We start from the raw sequence: 24,518 nt of genomic DNA, 5'->3' as shown, positions 1-24,518 counted from the left end.
ACCTCTTTGCACCTAGGATGAGTACTTGAGGCTTTTTTTCTTACCTTGAGGTGCTGCTGTAAGGAGGTTCAGCACACACTGTTGTGTCAGGGGTCTTGGCTGTTGCAACCCTGCTTGTGTCGCAAGGGAGAGCTGAGGGGCTCTCGGCTGCACTCCCAAGAATCTGGGATTAGACCTTCCCTGAGCTGTCTGTGTGCCCCAAAATGCAGCCTGAGCGTTAGTGGGCCAAAGCTTCTGGCTCTAAAGGGTGAAGCTAAAAGCCAGGTACAAGTGGGAGGGGATCAGTCGAGTCTGAGGCTCTATCTTCTGACAGGTTTGAGTTCTTTTGCAGCATCTTTGTGTGTTCAGTGATTTCAGGGCTCTCTGTGTGCAAAGTTTTACCTGCTTTCCAAGGATTGTCCCTGCTCTTGTGTAGTTTTGTGGAGGAGAGCTCTGGGACAATATAAATATTTTGGTTTTTTAGGAACACTTTTAAACCCCACAGCTTCCCGTGGGCATCTCCCCTTCCTCCTTGGCAGTGCAAGGACCATCTCCTCCTATCTTAGCTGGTAGAAACTCTCTATCAGAGATCACTTTGTTCACAGTAGAAGACATTGTTTGAGATCTCCTCTGGCTTTAAAGGTACAGGTCATCCTGGTTGTTTTTCAGCCCCCTGTCCAATGGACTTGCTGGTTCGGAGATACTGTTGTTGCTGCAAACAGGGATTTCTACAGCTGAGACCCGGGTTTTGCTGGAGGACATCTGGCATTCTCCCCAGTGGTAACCTGAGCTTGATGCTCTGTAGCTCAGTTTGGGACAAGCCCTTTCAAAGAGGATGTTTGCCTTTCTCCAAGAGGTGGACTTAAAGGTCTGAGGGAAACCTTTGCATAGCTGTGCACTATGACAGTAGCTCTTTTTTTATATTTGTATAAAGATTATGCACTGAGATCCTGATCAAAAACCCCATGAAATAGAGGGAAATGTCCCTGCTGGCTTTATTGGGCTTTGCTCCAGCTCTGCAAGGACAGAGAGTTTAAATGAAATCAGAAGTCAGAACCTGCAAAAACGTGCAGGTGAGATGTTGAATTTCTGCAATTAGCTCTAGACAAAAAAGGAGGGGAGAAAATAACCACCCCAAACCTAACCAAATTTGACACAGGTGCTTTTCTGAAACTTTCTCTTCTGTTTATTTCAAAACACTGTGTAAAAGCTGTTTCAGTATTTCCAGGCTTTTCATGGAGACAGCAGCTGCTCTGCACAATTAATTTTCAGGTGATCCACTTCAACTTGCTTGTGATCACCGGGAAGGGAGGATATTCACTTTAAAGCAGCTGGCCTGTGAGAAATTCTCAATGATGAGAAATACTGTGGAGCTGGGAGTAAGACAGATTAGCGTGCCTTGCTGCAAACCTCTGCACGGGCTGGATATTGCCTCTCCCAGTCCGGTGTCTCCCTGCAGCTGGAATTACTGATCCACAGTTACTTGTCCAGGGCTAGATGGGTGTGCAGCATAGGCAGCTGTAGCAGTTTTATGGAAGCTGAGAGATGCTCTAGATTCACTGTGAAATGACCAAAATCCAGCCACAGACCCGAGAGCATTCTGCAAGACACAGGACAGCATCATTAAGCTCCTGTTGCTGTGGAGGATCACAGAGCACAGGAGGGGAGGAACGTGAATTGCTCCACGATCCTGGCTTGAATCTGAGCATCCCAAATCCGATACAGCTCCATGCACACTCGCCTGACTCCCTCCCATCGCTGCTGGGCTGAACAAGTGCGGACAAACCCTGCCTCCAGCTGCTGCCAAGCTTCTCCAGCTCTTTCCACCAGTTTGCCCAAGTGCTCAGGCGATAAGATTTGTCCTGTCCCGTTTTTTTTTTTTTTTTTTTTTGCAGAGGGATTTGGTGATTGCAAAACATGTCGCATTATTGACTGGAAGTTGTTACCATCTGGTGGCTGTTTCGATGGTCTGGTACTAATGAGTAGGTAATCTCAATCGAGTTTCCAGGGGACAGCTGTCCCCTCTCGCTTTCTTCCTCAGGATCATACGCATCATCATTGTGCTGGACACTAATTGGCGTTCTTATTTGCAAGGATGAGTTACAAGCAGCCATGGAAAAGCTTTCCACAAGAAATGGGGGTAGTAGGAGGAAGACTGCTTTCCCAGCAGATGCCTTGTGTTTTATGTGAGGAAAGGATGTGGGGTTTTTAGCAATGTTATACAAGCCTTGCACGCTCTCCTCAAAGGAGGAATCAAAGGACATGAGCTGTTGTAGGTGAAGCAAGACAAATAAAGACACACTGCTATCCCTTTGGCTTATTTCCTAACCCTTGCACCAGTCAATAGGTGCCTGCTCCAAAGAGCCTTGTCTTGTAAATGCATGCCCAGAAAATGCAGCTTAAAAATAAATAAATAAATAAAAGGTTTAGTGCATATTCAGAGTCGTGATCAGGTGGAAGCTGTTTGGAGGCAGAAGCACATAATGGTTGGTGCATTCATGGTTGTTAAAGGTTTGATGGTTTGATTCAAAATGCTATTCAAAACCGTGCAAGGTTGGGTTCTGCGCTTGGAGCCACGGAGATGGGGAGATTGTTACTGCAAGGGATGTTCCCTGTGGAGGGTAGCAGGGTAGGGAGAGGGTTGGCAGGGATGCAGGACAGTAAATGCTGCTCAAAGATAGCCTGAGAAGTGTCGTGGTCCCCCACCACAGAGAGGAGAGTGGGAGCACAGAGCAGTTAACTTTCACTGCTGCTTCAGCACTCCTTTTCCTGCTCTCTCCCTGTGGCCCCATCTGCCCATTCAGGGGGGAGTCACTGTGACCCCATGCACGCCCTGGGGGGTCATCACAACCCCGGGCAAGCCCTCAGTTTGGGTGCAGGGTCTTTCCTGCGTGTGGAAGTCTCCAAGGGACGTGTTTGCTGAACACCAAGGCACACCCTGAGTGCAGAGGTTACTGAAGCTTGTTCATAGCTTAGCAGGTGCTCTGCTGTGGTGGAGCTGAGCTGCCCTGCAGAACCCAACTCTAGGAGTGGAGTTTGGGTCAGCTCCTCCTGCTGTACCACATCTCCTGTCTGAGGCCTCGAGTAGGTTGTGTCTGGCTTGGACTTCCTCCCTGGCAAGTCACCCGTGATTGCAGGTGGTTATTTACACATATGTGGTTCCTCCTATCTGCCTCTTTATCTCAGCCTGTCTGTACTGACTTCAGGCTGCTCTTAAATCTGAGAGCAGCAGTGGTGACTGTGGTGGTGATGTGGTGTGAATTTGTCTCTGAGTGAGCTTGTTTTGACTTCAGGTGATACCTCAGCCTGTTGGAAACTCCTCGTGGTAGCTGGACACTGGTGTGTGCCCTGGGCTTTCTATACCCAAAAAACAAAATATGGCATTAAATACAACAATAATGACTGTCCAAAGACTTTTCTCAGGGGAAAAAAAAATAAAAGTAATTTGAAAGCACTCTGTTGTTCAGCTGTGGAGCAGGTTGAGGGGTGGGGGGTTGAGGCCAAAGAGGAAGGTGGGTTTCATCCTCATCATGGACCATATGTTTCACCAGCACCAGGCTCGATCCGTTAGGAGCCCTGCAGAGCCACGGCTCGAAGGCGTCTGCCTTGGCCACAGATGTGCACGTGGAGCAGCAGCACTGAATCACCTGTCATCCCACACTGCTGGGGTGAAAGGGGAAGCTATTTACATAAATTATTGGAGAGCAGTAAATATTATTTCACGACATCACATCAGGATTAACTTAATCAAACCTGATATTAGGAGGTAGGATGATTTGCTTTTAGCCAAAGACACAATTAAAGAAGGTGCTCGAGGGTAAAGGAGAGTGCCTATTTAGGAAGATTTTTATCACACAATGGGTGATGGGTTGGGAAGCTTATAACAAGAGATCTTAACTCCTTTGTGGATTTTGTAGCTACAACCCTCCTAATTTGAGCAGCTGTTGCAGGTTCAGGAAGGATAACAGGAATGAAATGTAGTTGTGGGGGTTTTGTGGGCTTGGCTTGAAGGGAGAGATCTCAATATTTTAAACACTTATTTCTCATTTCAAGGGTTTCTGGAGGATTGTATCATCAAAATTCATCCAAAGTAAAGGCAAAACACTCAGTGCTTCCTGGCTGGACTGGGAATCTTCCTGGCCTCAGCTACGCTGTGGGTCAAGGCTGTGCTTTTTGTTGCCTGGAGTCTGTAGAGGGTTAGCGATGTTGGAACCTACACTTCTCGCTGCTACTTTTCTCCTGGCTGACAGGTCCATGTCTGCTGAATAAGATAACAGAATATCCTGAGTTGGAATAACGTTACTTGTTTACTAGGAATGGGTTCATCTACTGGTTAGGCAAGTGGAAGTCAATGCCTTGAGTTTCCCAATGTATCCATAGCACATAAATAATTTGTGGCTCTTCCAGATGCTTTAAGTGAGAGCTCAGTGTGCATTAGTTGGCTGAGAGAACAGAACCCATGTTTGTTTACTGCCTCTGGAGCTGGCTGCAAGGAGATTACTCTTACACAACTTCTTAACTTTTTTTTTTTTTTTTTTGCATAATTTTTGTGGAAAAGCCAAATCTGACCCATCTGGGCAGTCCCCAGACGAGTGCCTTCTCCCTCTGCTTTTGAGTAAGGCCAAAATTTCCCTCAGACTCGTAATTTTTTTTTTTTTAAACCAAAACCCGAATTATCAGTTGAGGGGCGGTGGGAGCTTACACTGAGAAACCTTTGACAAGCCTGAACCGCGTCCTCTCTTTGTGCAAAGTGCGTCGCCTTCGGTTCCCGGCAGCGTCAGCACCAGCTGGAGGAGCTGGGAAAAGTTCAAGATGCACTCAGCGCGTTCCAGGATTAGGCCCATTGTTTAAGTAATAACACTCAATCTCACCAGCCTATCTTTATTTTAATTTTTTTTTCCATCCAGTCTTGCTACGTGAAAGAGAGAAGAGCTTTGTTTTTCCTGTAGCTCTTTCCCCCATCCTTGCCTTCCTGGTGTTTTCAAAACCCGCCGTGCAGGGTTACGTGGCTCCTCTCCCTGAGGTCTCCGGTGTCTGAGAGCAGAATTTGGCCCAGAATATTAGTAAACTACTAAAAAAAGAAAATTTTAAAAATCTGTGTCTTAAATACTTCATGTTTTTTTAGCTCAAGTGATGCAGAGCATTGGTTCTTCAGCAGCCACCTGTGGGATGCTCAGGCCCTGTCAATGTATCTATCCCTGAGTTTCAATGCCTGAGTAACAGAAGCATCTGCTGCCACTCCACAAGTGATGCTCTACTGACCGTTTCTAACAACTCCCACCTGTTCATGTTTGCAAAAGCAAGTTTGAAAAGCCTGGCCATGGGAAGAATAGCTTTGTAACCAGGGCTTCTCCAGCCCTAACTTCTTCGGGAAGCTGTTGATTGTTGATTTCAGAGAGTTGTAGAAAGTTTTGGGCTGGAAGGGACCTTAAAGATCACCTAGTTCAACTAAGTACTGTAGGATTTCATTCAATTTTTAAAAATAACTGTGGGTACTTGCATCCTTTTCCCCATCTTGAAAACGAAGATGTTTGTAGGTAGAGCTACTATATCTTCCTGTAACGAATCACAAGTTGCAATACAGCTTCTATAATTAGGAGATGGTGGTGAAACTGAGGCTTGTGATGCCCATAGGGCCTTGGCTGGAGTCTACCCACACCACCTTGGAGCTGAGAGCACAAGCAAGCACAGGGTGCTCTGTGTGCAGCTGTTAAAACACAATGTATGTGCTGGTTTGTGCTTGGGATTTGGGCTCAGCCTGTGTTGAAGGAGAAGTTGGTGAGGGAATGGCCTGATCACAGGGTTGGAGATTTATGATTGCTAGCAATCCAAATTGATAATCCTGCTTAGATTATATTCTCTTTTAATCAGGAGCAGCTTCAGCAGTGTTAAAAATCTGATTTGTCACAGAAATAAGAGGCAGTCAGTTTTTTCCTTTTGCATCTTAGTGCTTTTGGGCCCAGGAACGTCTCAGTAACTATTTTAATGAGAACTTCTGGTGAAATGGGGGTAAGACCTTAGACACTTTAGTTGCTGCTGCAAAAAGTCAGTCCAGGTTAACTAAAAACTCTCAGCTGGTGCTGTGGGATGCAGGGCCCTTGGGAGCTGGGGAGGGAACACCTTCTCCAGAGATGGCTGGGTAAGCAAGTAGAGAAATGAAATAAAATGGGTGTTGCTGGTGCAGTATTAGTTAATATTTCTGCTTTGGAATCACCATAAGAGGTACTTTGTGGTGACCTCTGTCAGTGAGGTAAGTGTGGGTACAGCAAGGTCTCACCTGGGGAAAAGTCAGGCCCTGCAGATTGAGCACTGTGCCTCTGGCTCACCTTTCCTGAGCAGGGCTTACCTGTTGGACACGTGGGCTTAATTCTTGGTTCTAGCGAAGGTTTTGTGACATCTGGAAGTTTTAATCCAAGGCTCAAATGCAGAGATACAGCTCATTCCATGAGAGGATTGTGCAGATAAACTCATTAATGTTTGCAGAATACTTAGGAGCCACTTAAGCATATCAATAAGTTTAGAGTGTTACTGCTGCACGGACTTTGATTAAATCCCTTCGTGTCAGATCTCCTCCAAAATGTTTTCATCAAAAGATTGTTTGTTTTGGGTTTTTTTGTTTGTTTGGGTTTTTTTTTTGTTTTTTAAAAGAGTGTTTATTTTTTTAAAGTTTGTTTTGTTTGTTGGATGTCGATTTCAATTCCAAGTTTAGGGAATCGGAGGCAGTCCTCTAGCTGCTTGGAAATGTTCAAAGCTTTCCCAGGCTTATTTCTTTAGTCAATAATATTGTAGTGAATTGCAAACTCGAGCTGTAGAGAGTTTTAACAAGCCTTACTTTTGCCTGTGGCAGCTCTGTAGGTCTCTGCACGTGCAGCCCCGGTGGGGTCAGATCCAGCCTTCTCCCTTCAGGAAGGTGGGAATGACCTGGTGGGGTTTTCCAGGGCAAGAGTCGGGCAAAGCCAAGTGAAAATGCTCCTGTTGCTTTGGCTATGACTAGGCTAAAACTGGGAAGTGCTTGCTTGATGCTAAGGATAGATGAACGTTAAGAAATTTGATGTAATCCTAGACCTCAGGCATGAAACTCGGCTTGACCTTTCCTGTTGGGTGCTTTTGTGCAATCCTACTGGACATTTAGCAACGAGAAAGGAAGCGGAGGAAGGATATCGGTTCAACCATATGTCAATGCTGGGACACAAAGTGACAGGGAGAGGAAGGGCTGAGACGTGTGTATGGAGTCACTGGTTAAAATAGGAGCCTTTACAGAGGGGAACTGGGGGGCTCAGGGGACTGACATGCCTGCTGGAGGTCACTAGTTCAAACCCAGCGTGGAAGTAGTGACCAAAAATTATTGAATGGTCTGATTCTGTATCCAAGGAGCATCCCTCTCCTGTGGTCCTTAGAACTGGTTGCCACAAGTGGTCCCTGCTGGCAGATTAATAAAGGGGTTAATGACTCTGCCTGGGGGGGTGAGAGGTGTCTTGTCCCTAAAATCCAGCTCTTTAGGGAAGGTTAGTCTGACTCCATAAAGCAGAAATGTGGCTTTTGAGTTCCAAACTGGGCTCTGTACTGACATACTGCAGATAACAGGCCAAACCCAGTGCTGGGATGAAGAAGGAACTGTCCTGGATGCAGTTCAAGGTAGTTCTCACCTCTGTATCTCAGAGAGCTGCAGTTTGGTTTCTCAGTGGGTTTTCTCAGCAGAACTGGTGCTGGGCTGAACACCAGGGATGGAGCTGGATCACAGCAGGCCTCTCCCAGCATCTTCTGGCTGGGGAGGGGCACATTGTGGTTTGAACAGATTCACACTGCAAATTTATTTCTCTTCTTGCCAGGAATCAGAACCTCTGGCTCTGGGCTCATTTACTTCAGACTTGCACTAACTTTTTAGAGGCTTCACTTCAGTTTGATGGTTCTGGCACAGAGCTTGAGCAAGCCAAATGCACCAGCAGTGCGACATTAATTCTCTTTCAGCAGCATAAGAAACGTGTCTGAAAATAGATGCCCATTTAAAAATAATACTTCAGGGCTTGCTCAGTGCCAAATCAGACCTTTGGCCATTTATAGACTCTCTTTCTGGCAGAGACTGGCAACTGATTCTTCATATCAAGATTTGGTGTTCAGTCAAATAGAGCATAAGGACATGTATTGTTGAAATGGAGGCAGAAAGGGGAAAAAAAAAACCTCAGAACTTCCCCAGACAACATTTCTCCCTGATCCTGCAAGGCAATACAGTGCTGGAGATGGTCTTGCAGGTCTTTGCCAGTGAATAGTTCCTGGCCATTTAAAGAGAACTGTTTTTACTGAATAAAGCTACCACAAATGTGTGAATGCTTGTAAGTCTGTATGTGGAAATCCGTAAACGAGAAGCAGCTTGATTTGCAAGGAAATCCTTAAGCTTTCGGTAACTTATAACAGGAGTTCATTATAACTTCAAGTCTGTCAGTTTAGTAGCTGCCTGTGATGTTTTTTGGGAGGCTGGATGCAGAGGGAGACCCTCTAGCATTTTTTTTTATTTTTAATTTTTTTAAATTATTATTTACAAGAGTTGCAGCTCCACCTGGCATTTTTCCAGGCTGAGAAAGGGGCTGATCCATTGATCTCATCTCCCTTGATTCATTTGTAGGCAGGTTGAGAGATCCATTCCCAAGAATCTTCCCAGTGTGTCTGGGCACTCCAGTGGGATGTCCCTTCCTTAGCACACGGGAAGATGTCCCTGGCTACCTTATTTCAAAAAGCACTTTTCTTTTTAGAATTCAGTTTATTGCAACATGTGATACTTTATAGTATTGTTGTGCTGGACAACAGCAACACCAAAGTGGGATCTCTGGACAGAAGAGGAAATAGGATAAAAGGTGATCCTTGTTCTTGTGAGGGTGAGGAATTGTTACTGGCACTGCTGGAGAGAAGGGAAACTGAGGAACAGAGCAGCGAAGTGATGAGTCCAAAATCTTGAGTTGCTGCCAAAAATGAGTTTTCTTGGTAACTGGCTGGGAAAACAGCCCTTGCAGGAACCAAACCTTTGCAAGTGAAAAACTGTGGTTTCTGTGAAATTAAAGCAGGACTGCTGGTGGGTGGGTGGGGGTGATGTGCATGCCCCCTAAGCAAAGCATCCCTGTGTTGAGAAGCAACCCCTCAAAGCAGCTACGGTGTCAGCTGAGCCATGGGAAGGGTCCTGGTGGCTGTGGCCAGCCCCAGTGTGGGGTGGGAGCAGAACTGGGCAGGACTCAGCAGTTCCTTTTTCTCAGCATGGGGCTGCAACTGAGAAAGAGGCAGGCACTCTCCCTTCCCAAATTTTCTTTCTAAATTCAGGTTGGAGTCACGTGGGAATCTTCTTATTTTATTTTTTTCAAACCACCAGCAGAAGTGTCTCGAGGTGTCATGCGAATGGGAGCGGGGGTTTATAGGTGTCCTTGGAGTTGCTTCCCAGGAAAGGGGAAAGCTGGATCGTGGGGGTCCCTGGTCTGGATGCAAGGAGCTGGCTGGCTGTTAGGAGCAATACTGATCTTTAAAGAAGGGGACTTTTGGGTGTTCTCTGTCCAGTTTCATTCTGAATCAAGTTGTACTGAAACAGTGAAGTTCTGGGCTCACAGCCACGGGAACTTGTGTGGATCTCCCTCCTGGAGATCCCTGCTCAGGCATGCTGACCGTTTCGGGGATTTTAAGGAAAACCCCCTTTAAATCTGATGCTACTGCTAGAATTCATGCAGAGGTGGCTTCATCCAGTGAAGTCAGCTGAAGGATGCTTTGGGATGCTCATTTCATCCTTCCCCTGCAGCCAGTGCCAGCGGGTCTCGGGTTGGAGGAGATGGGAGGCAAATATGTGTGTGTGGGTGTTCATTTGTCAGGAAGCATCCTTACTGCTCCCAACACTGTCGAGCATCACCCCAGCCCGAGTGCTGTGAGAGGACAGGAGCCTCTGGCTGGCTGGTGCTCCCTGTATAATCATGAGCCACCAAACCCACGTTCCCCTGGAAGCAAGAAACAGCCCCCCTGCCTTCTTTTATTGCACTCTTAGAGAGGTTAATGTAATTTTCTTTTATAACAGTACTTGCTGTTGGGCTCAATCCGGTGCAGCAGGGGCTTCCTATCAAACCTGGTGCTGGCAGCATCCATTTGGGAAGGGTGCTGGAAGGGGTAGGGGGGCTGTGGAGGCATGGGGACACGTGGGCACCTGCTGTTGGCACCTTCCTGCCCTGCCACGCTCAGTCTCCTTGGTACTGTGGCACTGCTCTCGCTGCTTGTCCCTGCCTGGATGGCAACTATCCGGGATCTATCAAGGGATGCTTGAACTTTCCAGGTGCTCAGTGTAGAGCCACATCAACCAGAGGATACCAAAAGCAGTGCAGAGACCAAGGGAGCGCTGGAAATCACTGCATCCTGCTTGCTGGAGGGGCGGAATGAGTGATGCTGCCCCTCCCCGAGCCTTTTTAGCTGCCGTACCCTTGCTGAGACATGACAAGGTTATGTCAGTGTGGTCTGGGGATCTATTGATCACTGCTGGGGAAGGCTTGTGCAGGAGGTTGGGGATTTGCTGCTTTGCACAAGGCAGGTTAACTCATCCTGTCCCAGTGTGGGATGCTCAGGCACCTCAAGTGATGTTTTGTTGGTTTTTTTGCAAAATGTGGGCATTTTTGAGGCAACTGCTTTCCATGTTGCATCCAAAGGCTCTTAAATTCGGTGTAATTACTGTTATATCAACCCTTGGGCACTGGTGACTGCTGTGGGAAGGGGCTGGCACCTCCTGGGTCCTTCCTCTTTCCACGGGTGCTGGCCAGAAAAGCCACTTGCTGCACAGGGACAAGCATAGGACTGGGATTCCTGACATCCCAGTGGAAACTTCCAGTGAGTGCCTGTTCTCTTTGCACAATCCCTACCTGAGGCCACCAGCTTGCCCTTGGTTGGGGAAGCTGTGAACAAAGAGATACTGGAAGGTCTCCTTAGAAGGAGAACTACACTTTTATGGACTCTTTGTGCTTGGAAAAGTACTAGGAATTAGGAACAGACTTTTCAGGAGACAGAAAAACATTCTGGTTCTTGTAGCAAACCGAGTGTATCCAAATTAAAAAAGCAAACAAACAAAACCACAAACCAAACAGAAACGAACATTAAAACAAAATGACCCTCCTTCCCCCTGGAATATCATCCCAAAAGCCCCAAAATGCAATAAAAAAAAAATCCCAAACCTCAACACCTTTTTAATGTAAAAATCTATGAATCTTGGTGCTGGGGCATTAGGAAAGTACTTGATATTTTGGATTTGAAGTGCAGTGAAATGCTGTGTGTGGATCTCCATCACCCCTTGTCTTGCTGCTGCTGGGTTTTTGGGACCTTGGGGCTTTTTCTGGTAGCTGATGGGGCTTGCAGCATTGCCTGCTGGAGAGCTGGGGTTTCGCTCAGGGCTGGGAAGGGGCACGGATGGTGCTTCCCGAATGATGCTGAGCCAGGCAGCGGGTGCCACCAACACAGGGCACTGCAGGCAGTGCTGGAGCCTGGGAACAAACTGTGGGGAAAGGGGCACACAAAATCTGGATGGGGGAAGAGAGAGTAAATCTGTCGTTCAAACAATTCCCCAGCCTTTTCCTGAACCTCAGCTCTTCATCCTCTGCCAAACCGGTGATGGGTCAGCATGAGCCTGGCTCCGTGTCGTGCTCTGCCTGGCAGAAAGGCCCCTCATTGCTCTTCCTCTCACCTTGAATTTGTTTTGGGATCCATTTCGAAGCTGAAAAGCTAATTTCAAGGGTGCTGCCACAAAGCTACTGTGTTTCTCCTGCATGTCCGGGCACCCCCTGGTATTTTCCCCTTCGTTTCCCTGCTGCGTTAACCCCTTTCAAAGGGATATGTGCGGTGCCAGAGAACTTGGCTTTAATAACACCCCTCCAAAATACTCTGCTGAGGTGTGTCCTGGAGGAATGCTGATCCTGAGCCCACCCACTGCTGTCCTGGATGGTGATGGAGCAGGAAGCAGGAGCAGATAGCTGCACATATTCTCTATCCCCCAGCAGCACCTTGATGTCAGTGAGACTGTGTGGGAGATGGGCTTGCTCCGGGGGTGAGGGCTTAGATCTTTAGAGTTTGAGCCTCTGATTGCATGTTTTTATGTATATATATTGAAAAAACTTTATAAACCCTGTAAACACGCCCATATTTATAAGATGCCCAAACCCAGTGGGCTTAATGACCTTTGACAATAACTTTTTAATTTCTTTTTTTTTTTTTTTTTTTTAAACCCAGCCCGTGGGTTCATCTGTTTCTCGGAGTTTCACTTCTACCTCCTCTCTCTCATTTCCCCTTTACCTTCCCACTTGGTACTTTTCCTGGCCACCCCACTTAGGGTCCAGCTGGATTCATGCCAGCCTGATGGATAGCTTGGGAAGTGGTGCTGAGGGCACTGCAGAGGAGCTCACCCTTAACAACCCCCACCCTGACAAGGTGAAAACCAAGAGACAAAAGGGATTAAAGCATTTAATGGCAAAATATCAGCACTGGCCATGCAAAATAATTTTTTACTAATCCATACTTGAAAAAAAAAAAAACAACTTAATTTTGGTTTTAGGGTGTTGCAATAAACCTGGGGATGCTTTCACAGTGTTACATTTATATTTTACAGTTACATGTGTATATCTTACAGACTGTTTTAACTAGAAAAATTACTATGCTTTTGATGGGTTGAGAACATGTTATTATGGAGCAAAATGGAAATCTAAAACATTGTGTGCTTCACTTCCTAGTTGAAATACACCGGGTGGGTTTTCTTCCCCCCTCCCAGTTCTTGTAGAAATTAATTTAGAAACTCTTGGTGTCTTCATTAACACAGAGTTTTCAAAGTTTTTTGTGAATGAGGAGTAAAAATATTTATCATGGGGGGGAGGGAGTGTGTGTGTGTAAAGCAGGAATAATTATTTTGCTTTTAATACATTTGCATAAGGAAATATAAACCAGATACGTCTGGGGGGAGAAAAAAAAAAAAGAGCTTTCTACTTTCTGGTTTTAATCACAGCATTTCTCATTGTGATGCATGATTGTAGAACTAAGGAAGAAAAACACAGAAACAAACCACTGTTTAATAGTATCTTTTTGTATCTGTTCTATAGTGTAAATAGTATGTTTGGTGCATTGCATAGAGATGAGTCGTGGAGGTCCTTGGGTTAAAAAAAAAAAAATAAGCCTGCACCAGCAACCCAGAACCTCCGAGCAACGCGTCAAACCAAAGCCAGCATCCAAACAAGAACGGGGGAGGGAGCTGGGGGGGGGGGGGAAAACCCACATGGGAAGGTAAAACCCTATAGCAGGGAGGAAAAACAAAAGTGATTAGTTAAAGTCCTGCCTCGCCACTGTTTGCCTTGCAAAGAGGGAGGCTGATTTAAAGGAGGAGGGGAGGGGGGAAAAAAAAAAAAAAGGGGTGGATTAATGTGAACTTTAATACTGAAGCAGTGTGTGTTTACTGCTGGTGACCACAAGACATAAATCTTGCCGGCACAATGTACAATGCGAGGCAGCCCCCAGGTTTTTTTTTTTTCTTCTTCTCCTCCTCTTTTTTTTTTTTCCTTTTTTTTTTTTTTTTTCTCTCCAGCCTCAATTTGTGTGCAAGTGTGTGTTAAGTGCCGTTGAAAAATAGTGACCTTTAATAAAGGATCGTATCCTGAGACTATTTTCCCAGACACACAGTGACCTTTCAAACCAGACTGGGGTGAGGGGGTGTGGGGTTTGGACTTTGAACCGGCCAGTTCCCGCTGCGTGCCTCTGTTTGCCAGGCTACTTTTTATTGTGTGGCCGGGGAGCGCTGGCTATGCAAAGCAGGCTGAGCTGCCAGGCTCAACCTTTGCAAATCAATTTGTCTGCACCCGAGTGAAAGATGCTGCGACGGGGACAGACCGCGTCGCTTTGTGCCACCGGCGCTTGTGGCACTCCTGGAGAGAGTGTCGTTCCTCCCCCTCCCCGCCCTAACCACCATGTGCTTCTATTTTTATTTTTATCTCGTTGTTTATGTATTTATTTATGTGCTTGTTTATTTATTTATTTGAAATTTATTTTTCTCCTCGTGTATCCCCAGAGATGCTGCCATGGCAGGGGGGATGGGGGGGAGAAGGGAGTTCCTATCCCTGGACATCCCCCAAAAACACAGGGGTGGCACTAGGAGACCCCTCCAACTTCCCCCTCCTTCTTGAAGGGGATAAAACCCAACCCCATCGCACGTGCGGCATCCTCTACATAAATGCAAACACTTCCTAAGGGTTAATGTTATTGATTTCCCTGGGCTCTCCACATTAATCAGTAGCTAAAAATGCCAGGAAAAGACAGAGAAACACAATTACTTCAGGTCCTCTGAATTTCAGCTTCTCCAGGTGGCCCCTCCCGAAGAAATGGCAATCCCGTGCTTTCCGTAGAGCTGGATCGATTCCTGCATAAGCAATTAATCACTCCCTACTCCACGGAAGCTGGGGAGCAGAGGACAGGGGTCCCTCCATGGGGAGCACCCAGGACCCCACTGGGATGTCACCAGTGCTCTCCTCCCTTCCCTCCTTGCCTTATTGAGCCGACCTGTGGAACTGATAGTTGGGCTCCTTTGCCGTTTCTCGTGGACACTTTTGGTCATCAAATTCATGTTGTCCTTTGTTTCCGTGTGCCTCTTGTGAGCTGTCTGTTCTTAGAGCAGCACCAAGGAGCCAGGTGCACTCACAAAAGTTTTGTCCTCTTGTGCCCCTGTGTTAATCCTCCCTGGGTGCTCTTTGGTTGCGGTTTGCCTTGTTGGTTTGTACCTATGAAGTCAGTTTGCCACAGAGGACACGTTGCTGATGGTCATTCTTGCTCAGACTGGGTTTTGACATCAAGCTTTGGCCTGTTTATTTATTTATTTATTTATTTATTAACTCTAGTCTTGCTTTCACTCCTTATTTCCCTGGGCATCAGGTCAATGCCTTTTCCAGCTGGCACTGTGGCAAGTGGTCCAGGGCCATGAGTGCATGGAGAAACTGCCATGGGACAGGCAAGGGTGAGGGAATATGGGGCACATCATCCCATCCGTGGCACCAGCTCCTATAGGAGTTGTTATTCCACAGGGAAGATGGCACAGCTCAGTCCTTACTCTGCAGCCAGTGGGGAGAAGCGGTCTCGCCCTCATGCAGCTCTGGCAGGGCTGTGAGAGCACTTCCTGGGAGAGGGGAGAGGAGCAGGCATCTGGATTACTTACTTCTGGAAAGGCCATAAAAATGAAAGAGGAGGAAAGAATTTACTGGAGTCGAGGTGGGAAGTAATTATGGTCTGGATAGAGAATTTGGCAGCAGCAGGGTCAAGGTGAGGATGGGCTCTGTCAGTGATCAGGAGGTGGCGACAGGTGGATTTATGGGCATGGGAGACAGGAGAGGGAAAGAGAGCTTGAGTGTCAAGGATGGCTCCAAGGTTTCTGGCCCTCGGAGAAGGTTGGAGTCAAGGAGAACATGAACAGAGGCAAAGGCACAGGGCATTTTATATTTATTTTCAGTTATTATAAATAATACATTCGGGGGAAAGGCCATTTTGCCATAATACCGAAGCCGAGGGAGTTTACAAGTTGTGCAATCAGTTGTGGAGAACCACAAAGTGCTCTGAGTGTGTTCCACAAGACATTGAGATGTAGAGAGTTCAGTATTTCATCTAGGCCAGGCTTATCATGAAGGTTTCCACAGGTGAGCTGCAGATGGGAGGGAGGTCGGTCACCCACAGACACCTCTCGTGAGTTTGCTGGGCAGGACGATCCCTGCCCGTGGGCTACCCATGGCAGGAAGGGCTGCAAGCTGTTGCTGATGCACTGCTGGGCCACTCTTGTTCTGCCTTTATCCCCCTCTGTATTGGAAGGCTTCAGGGTGGCACTGGGTTTTTGAACACTTACTCCAAGACCTTATTCATAGAGAGAATTCATACTTTATTCATACCGAGTTTATTCATAGCATTCTGTCTCGTTAGCCCTCTGATTCAAGGCATACACAAGGCTATGAAAGGGGGGTTAGCAAGTGGATGTGTGCTCCGAATGCTAATGGCATCTGCTTTATTTTGGTGTCCTTTCTGACGGGTATATGGTGGATCAGTGTGCCCAGGTCTCGTGCAGGAGTGGGTCGTGGATGAATGGTAGCTTTGATTCACACCAGCCTAAGGAAGAGACCAGAAAGGCTGGCAGTGGGCACACAATGTGTTGCTAGAGTTGGGATACATTTTTTTTCTCTTTCCCATAGTGGAAGTGAAGGAAGAAATTAATTTGTTAAGATTTTTCATGAAAACCATTGACTTTTGGGGTTAAAAGAAAAAAACCTGACAGCAAAGCTGGGGAACTTTTTGTCTTCGGCCTTCCCTTCTCTCTCCTCTGTGAGGGACTTGCTTCTCCTGTGAAACACCTTAACTCTCTTTACCTGTGTGCAGAACACACTTGTGGTGGGACGTGCTGAGGTGAGCTCAGCACTGGTTAGAAAGTTCAGTTGCGTAAGGGGAAAAATGCAGAGGTTGAGACAAATAAATAACAGATTCTGTAAGACCCAGCAGAAGCTGACTCCAGTTGATATTGCTTGGTTCCTGGTGGATGGATTTTTCTGGTTAGGTTGTTTCTCTGTCAATGAAAGCCAAGGAGTACCAGGGAAAACAGAGCCTTGGTATTTGGAAAAGCAGATGATTTTCCCTCCCTCCACCGAGGCAGCAGCGAGGACCAACAGGTCTCCTGCAGCCACTTGAGCAGCATGTGATGTCTAAAAGGTGCTTTGGTGCTTCGTGGTTGTCTGTGGAGTTGGGTCTGTTGGACACACCATCAGTTTGAACATGTGCTGTTGTGTCCAGGTTTTTTTTTTAACCCTAGAGGTGAGAGGTTTGGGTGGGACTCAGCTGTGCCTGGCAGGGTGTAGGTTACGTTCAGAGATGCTGTTCCAGAAATTATATTTTTTACAAGCATCCCTAACCCTGCTTCCTCTATACTTCCTAAAACTGGCACCACTGTTTAGGAGCTGCACATCCAAGTTACATTTGCAAACTTCCACCTGTGGAAACATATGCACAAACACTTTAATTCTTTTTTAAAACTAAGGTTTTGTGTTTACCTGAGGCTTTATCTGACCACTGAGGGCGTTTTGAATGCTTTGCCTCACTCTTGGGGTGGGGCACTCTTAAAAAACTTGTCAAAATAGTTTTTATCAGTGCCATTTTTTATTTCATATGTCCACTTGGATATCTTTCTTTTTCTGCATTCCTCAACCTGTCTTGGACATGGAAATCCTCCCCTCTGTGTATGTGTCTGCACACACAGAAGTTCTTGGGTATCAATTTACCTGGTTCAACATGAGCCACATAGTGAGTGTCTTTCCAGAGTCTGCTGTTCTTCTCCTTTTAATCTAGATTAAGTCATCTGTTGATGGGTGGGGATGCTACATGGGTCTTTAAATAACTACAGATATTTTTTTATAAGCCTCAAAACCATTAGAACCAAATTTCTAGGATAATTTTGAACACCCTTAAAAAGAGGATTTTTTTTATTTTTGCTTTCTTCTGGGAGGATTTGAAGCAATTTTGTCTAGATGAAGGTGTCCCTGCCCATGGCAGAAGGGGTGGAACTAGACTGCCTTTAAGGTTGCTTCCAACCCAAACCCATCCTAGGATTCTTGAGTTTGGTGCTCGAGGGCATCTGGCTCAGACTCAGATGAATTAAGCCCCTCAGGAGGGAGAGCTTTCATCATTCTCCTGATGTGAGTTATGGGTGCTGAGGATCGAAACCCTGTGGTTTTCACCCGTTACCACCTGGGTGGAGATCTGATTTCTGCCCTGCTCAGAGCATCTCACGCTTTCTGCTCCGGCTCCGTGGACCTTGTTTTGGTTGGCTGTCTCACCAGGGCAATGGCCTAAAGTCTGTGGGGTGAGAAACAGCAGCATTTTTACTCTTAAACTTCCCCCTGTCCACGCTTGACCGCCTCTGCAGGTGTGTCCTCCAGCTGGGAGGTGGACTCGAACGTGGCCCACGCTGTGAAAGAGGCTGGTTACGCCAGGGTGGCCAGAGGGTGTGAGCAGACCCTGCTCCTTCCTCCCTGTGCCCCCTCATCCACCTCCCCCTCTCCTCCTCCCCATGGCAGAAGGTCTGTGCTCTTTGCAGAGCTCCAGTGAAATCTCTGTTTCCTGAATGCATTTCAATGCGTTTCTCCCCAGCCCAAAGCCAGGAGGGAAGGGTTGGGCAGAGGTTTGACACCTCCAGCACCTCACTTTAAACTCTGGGTAAATCTATTAACTATGTTAACTGAAATTCAGTCTGTTTCTTTCTTTTTTGTTGCTTTTCTTTTTTGTTTCTTGTTTGTTTGTTTACTTTTGTTTCTTTTTTTTCTTTTTTTTTCTTTTTTCTTTTTTCTTTTTTCTTTTTTCTTTTTTTCTTTTTTCTTTTTTCTTTTTTCTTTTTTCTTTTTTTTTCCTTTCTTTTTTTCTTTCTTTTTCTTTTTCCTTTCTTTTTTCTTTCTTTTTCTTTTTTCTTTCTTTTTCTTTTTTCTTTCTTTTTCCTTTTCTTTTTTCTTTTTCCTTTTTCTTTCTTTTTCCTTTCTTTCTTTTTTCCTTTCTCTTTTTTCTTTTCTTTCTTTCTTTTTCCTTTCTCTTTCTTTTTTCTTTCTTTTTTTGTCTTTTTTTCCTCTTTCCAAGAAAAAATAAAAGAAGAAAAAGTTACATAAATGCCCCTTTTCTTCCCCACTGGGTCCTCAGGGAATACAAGGAGTTAATGCTTGTATTTATAGCAACAAGCCCAGCTAATAACCACCTTGGAACTGGGAGGGCAGTTGTGAGGTTATCAGCAAACACGGGACTGGAAAAAAAATTGGGTTTTGAAGAATTAAGGAGCTCTCGTCCCCTTCCCCTCCCACCCCAAAGTGTGAGACCACTGCGTCTGCTGGTACAGAAATGAAAGGTATTACAGGAGAGTCATTGTGTTACCGGGAGTGGGGAAATGTGTATGTCTGCCTTTTTTTTTTTTCCCCTCTCTCTTAAACTTCCTGGTCGGTCAGGCCGGGGCTGACAAAGGGGAACCAAGTCGTGTCCAGACACATTGCAGACTTCTGGCAAAATAGCCCAAGCTCACGAAAATTTACACATTTCCTGGCGCCCGGCCAGGCAGTACTTGTAGGACTTGGCATGGCTTTTCCTTCAGTTAGAAAAATGTCCTTTTTTTTTTCTTTTTCCTTCTCCTCTCCTTTTTTTTTTTTTTTTTCTTCCCACCCCCCTCCCCCTTCTTTCTTCTTTGAGCCAGGAGATGGAAAGCTCCTGTGTGCTGGGTCAGGACTGTGGAAAGGAGCCGAAGTTTGGGCGTGGGGAGCAGTTCCTGGCGCGGTGTTTCTTCGATTTAGCAGCACGCCTTAACTCGCCGCATCCTTGATCCTGATGGGCACAACCTGCCTGACCCCCTCCCTCCTTGTGAAGGAGCATCGAGTGGCCAAAATGACACAGCCACCACTGAACAACTTTATTAGGTTGCATTAAGAGGCCAGATAGGCGGGAGGGAGGTGCACGGGTGGTACCTCGGCCTGGAAATGAGAATTTTTTGGGGAAAAAAAGGGTCACCTCTTGCAGTTGAAGCTCCCAGCCCGGCTCTGACGCCTCGTCTCAGTTTCGCTGAGGGGGGATTGAAATCAGGCTCCCGCCGGTCAGCAAAACCTGTGTCACTTCCTTCCCTCCGCCAGCCTCACTCTTTCCACAGGGCAGACTTTCAAATGAACATTTTCGGTTCGTTAAAGGTAGTTTTGAAAACGTTTTTAGTTCTGTGCGTAAAAAAAAAAAAACAACACCAAACAAACGAGCGACAAAGTGGGAGCTCATCTAGACCTGATGGGTGCAGGCTCAAATAAGGGATGGGAGGACCTCCCCCTCCATTTGGAGCAGACGAGCTGATAAGATTGTTGTTTAAGTACTCCTATTCGGTTTTTGACAGCTCTCCTCAGTGCCTCCCACAGCTACACCTCTTTGTCTCGACGCGGCTCATCTTCATTCCAAACTTCCCCAGGGCACTTTCGCTTCTCACTCATCGGGAGCTGTGGATGCGCATCCTCCTGGATTAGGCTGGGAATATCACACCAGCCCCTTCCTTGACACTCATGTTCTTCGTGGCATGGAGGTTAGAATAACCTGTGAGCAACTGAGGTGTAGTCAAAAGCAGGGAGAAGAGGGGAAGCTGGAAATGCTTGGACCATTGTGGGACTGGAGTGGCCGGAGTCTGGTAATTCATCATACTCGGAACAGAAAGGGGAACCTTGGCTTTTGGTTAAAAATTTCAAAGTACAGAAGTGATCCCGGCCCTTGGCTTTTGAATACACATCCTTTTTGCCCTGAGGCTTTAAAGCACCAAAGGTTTTGGCACTGCAGAGGACTTCTCTGCTTTTCCCCATTGCAGAGCTCGGAGTTTTTTTGGGCAATGTGCGAGCAGATTTTGTTTTAGTCCCCAGTGCTCACATCTAGGGATCCCAAGGCGTCTTGCCCAGTTTAGGCTGAGCCATATCCGTGCAGTCCCCTGCCCTGCCGGGTCTGGGGCTTTGGATCTGCTAGAGTGGTAGAGGGTGATTGCACAGCTCGTGTTTGGTTGCAGGCTCCCCTGCAGCTGTAGGATGAAGAAAGCGCATTTGGGATTTCAGGTGGGAGAGTTAAGACTCAGTTTCTTGGCTGAGGGTGGTACATGCAGTTGATTTAGCAGAGGGCATTTTATGTGGGTGGCATGTAACTCCCTGGAATCCAGCCAGGACTCGAGACCATGTCTCTTAGGAAACAGAACCTGGGATCTTTCATGCTCACACTGTCTCTACAAACTGTGTGGCTGGGGCTTGAGATTTCCACTTTTTTTAGACAGCACTTTTTTTAGAGCATGGGTCTGTTGTTGATGCTGAGGGCAGAGTTGTGCTTGCATCCATCTCCTGTGCCCTCAAAAGTCAGTCTTCCAAAGAATGGACTCTGGACTTCGACTGTTTTAATCTGACCTAAAGATCAAAATGTGGTTTTTACTGGGACAGGGGTTTCGGGGCAGTAAGGCTTTATTGCGTGTGTGTGTTTGATTCATCTACTCTCCAGGGCAGGGTAGAGAGGCACTGCACTGCTGCTGATTTTCTCTGTGTAATCACCTGAGTGATAAGTTCTTTCACTAAGTCCAAATTTCTTCCGGGTAAGAGTCCTGTAGTACAAAGCCACGTGCAGCAGTGAGCACGGTGGCTCTGCAGCTGTATCACAGATCTTTTTACTGCTTAGTTCTGTTTGTTCAGTGCTGGTCTAACTCTGCAGTGCCTCTCTCTCGAGCTTGCTTGCAGTGTGGAGGTTTATTCACGCGGGCAGTTGAGTCTCACACTCCTGTGAGCGTTTGGGTGCAGCTGAGGGAACTACCTGTGCAAATAAGGATCCAGAAAGCACAGAGGCTTCTTGGATTTTATCCTCAACGGAGGGGCAGGGGAACACAAACCTTTGGGACTTCGGGTGGTGATGGTGGTGCTCTTTAGGTTCCTCCCTGCCTCAGGAGGGAGCAGCGATGAGCGATGCTGGGTGCCAGCCAGGTGCCCCCTCCACTTCCCCAGATACACCCTCAGGCAGCAAACAAACAGCTGGGAAGGAAAACCCACAGAGGGAGCTGCTCTCTCAGATTTGGGTGGACAAAGGAGGGGAAGTTAAAACTTAGGCGAGATGAGACTATTTTAAGAGTTCATTTTTTCAGCCTGCAACCTTATTTTTTTTCTCCTTACATACGCATGTGTGCAGAGACCTGTGAAGATACAAATTCATGCTTCTCTCTCCTCTTGTCCTGAAGAATATTGGGTTTTCACACAGCTGCAGCCAGAACAGTTAGATCATAGCAGGAGGCACTCAGAGAAGTCCCTGCTCTAGAGCAGTCGTGCCCCTTGGTTAGGCTCCCCAGGCAGCACCTGGGAGCCCTCTTGCAAAGGCCTTTTCCTAATATCTGTTAGATATTAGGAGAAATTTCATCACTGAAAGGGGTTTCAGGTATTGGGATAGGCTGCCCAGGGAAGTGGTGGAACCACCATCCCTGGAAGCATTTGAAAGGCATGTGGATGTGGCACGTGGGGACACGGTTCAGTGGTGCACTTGGCAGTGCTGGGTTAATGGTTGGAGTGGATGATCTCAGGTGTCTTTTCCAGCCTTAATGATTCTATGACCTACTTGTCCATAGGGTGGACTCCATGCTTTACCATAAATATGCTGTAGTGCTGGGGCAGGACATGTCACTTCTTACCTTCTGGCTTTGGATCCAAGTGTGATATTGGGCAGTTAAATTATCTGCAGGCTGTTTAAATTCTTGTTGGCACGAGACGTGTCAGAGTTGCAGAGTGCTGTAAGAGGACGTGGGGTGAGCCTGCCAAGTCTCTAATGGCACTGGAGACTTGAGACTGAGAGAGGTAACCACTAAGTTATTCTTGGGCTGCCTGTGTCCACCCAAGGTCCTTGTTTGCAGGAGCATCCTCCAAGGAGCAGTGGTTAGACAAGAAGCTGGTGGTGGGTCTGTATGGCAAGATGGGAAACACCATGTGCTGTGCCTTGAGACTGGGGACCCCTGAGTGCAGGTATTAAAGGGCCAGCTCAGCTCCCTGGTTCTTAATTTGGTGTCTTGAGCTTTAAGATTTTCTGTATTTTGGGAAATAAATCAGAAAAACACAGCAAGGTATCTTTTTATTGTGTGAGCTGGAAGACTTTCAGGGCCAGGTGTGTGTTGTGGGGGCTGAACTGAAATGCTGGAAAAAATTGCGTTGGGTTTGGATAGGTCCACGTGCTGTTTGTGATGCCTTCTCCTTGCCAGGCTCTCCGTGCTGGAGAGCTGAGCTTTGAATTTTACAAGGAAGGTGTTTGTCCCCCAAGTACAAATGTCTAATTAGACCTGACACTGCAGAGGCATTTCCCTGACATTTATGTCACTGTCTTTCAAATCCTCAGGAGCACGTAGTCCGGTGGGAGGCACCACAAACAATGTCAGACACAACAAAAAATTCTCCATTAGCCGCGACCCCCAGAAAAGAAAAAACAACAAACCAACACCCAACCCTCGCACTACTTTTATTGGGCACACTAAAAGTGAAAGCAGAAGGGTGGGGCTGGTTTTTCGGCCTCTGCTTGTAGAAAGACATAAAATGGCTCATTTAAATTCTTAAGAACTGCATAGGAGGCAGGAGACACAATGAGGATCTCGGGGAAGAAAGGCCATCAGCTGAACAAACTAATCGCATGGTAATCAAAGGGGAGTTCTGCAGAGCCCTCTGGGAAGCGCTTCAGAGGAGGTTCCAGCTCAGCACAGCGAGCACCCCTTCAACTGACATCTTTAATAAATTAAAAAAAAAAAAAAGGCAGAAAAGGGACTTGTAGGAAAAGGGAAAGACAGGTCTAAGATGTTCCTGCACAGTACGTGCTCCAAATGCTGCGGCGGCCGTGCCTCCTCCACGGGAAACTCGACAGAGTTGGTGCCGCTGAGGATAACTCCCAAATCCCACTCGGCTCAGCTTGGTTATCCCTGCTGTGCACGAGGGGCAGAGTCCACTCTTGGAGCGACCTCCATGAGTTTTGTGTGGAGGTTCAGTTCTCCAAGAAAGCGGATGCAGCGGGGGATGAGGAACCGACCTGCAGGTCCCCCACCGTTACATGGTGGGGGAAGTAATTCTGTCATTTTTGCAGGTAAACTAATCAGGATGCTTTGCTTTTGTTATAAAAGTGAAATTAAGCATAATTTCTGATAAACAGGAAATTAAGTTAAAAAGACGGGGAGGGAACAAATTCTGCAAATTCAAAACCGACTAGTTCTAACTCACGAAATAGGGAAACAGGAGGTAGCAATTAAAAAAAAATAGTTAAAAGCAGAAATATCCTGAACTGCAGAATTGTGTTTGATTTTAAGCAGAAGGCTGAATTTTTCCTTGGTGCAAATTGTTTTGGTAGAATTTACAACTATGGAGAAATTTGACCTCGAGGAAAATTTCTTCTTAAGAGGCTTGGTGGTGGGGAGATAACGACCTCAGAAATATCCACTGCCTCCCCAGTGGAGACTGGTAATAGAAACCAAGGACAGGTTGAATGGCACTTGGAGCAACCTGATTTTGTAACTGTAGTTTTAAACCAACCATTGCTCTCATTCCACTCAGGAAAAGCCTTGGAATTAAAAGCCTACTGGTTTGGAACATTTCACTTTAGAAAAGCTGATCAGTGTTTGACCTGATGCAGACTTGCTTTGCTTCAACTTCTGGCATTGCTTTTCAGACCTCCAAATAAATTAATAAAAGCTTGAAATGGGTGTCAATTTTCGAAGCGTGGCAGCAGTCCTGCCTGTGAGCAGGGGGCAAATGTGGAATGACAGCAATTTTTTGGTGGTTTAATTCTAAACCCTTTGGAATCAAAATACTGGGAGGATCTATGACAGAGCCTTAAATGAATGGTAAATTCAGGATGGTTGTAACTGCTGTTTTCCCTCATTACAGATTCTGCCTGTGACCTGTTGCCTTTGCTTTCACTTTCTTCTTCAGCTCTCTGAGTTTTGTTACCTTTCTCAGCAAACTGGGATGTTCAGGAGGAACAGAATCTGCAATGTACTTAAA

The sequence above is a fragment of the Myiozetetes cayanensis genome, unplaced genomic scaffold (genome assembly GCF_022539395.1).
Source record: "Myiozetetes cayanensis isolate MyiCay16 unplaced genomic scaffold, myiCay2020 scf2-11, whole genome shotgun sequence".
Lineage (NCBI taxonomy): Eukaryota > Metazoa > Chordata > Aves > Passeriformes > Tyrannidae > Myiozetetes > Myiozetetes cayanensis.
Note: the sequence above shows the minus strand (reverse complement) of the source record.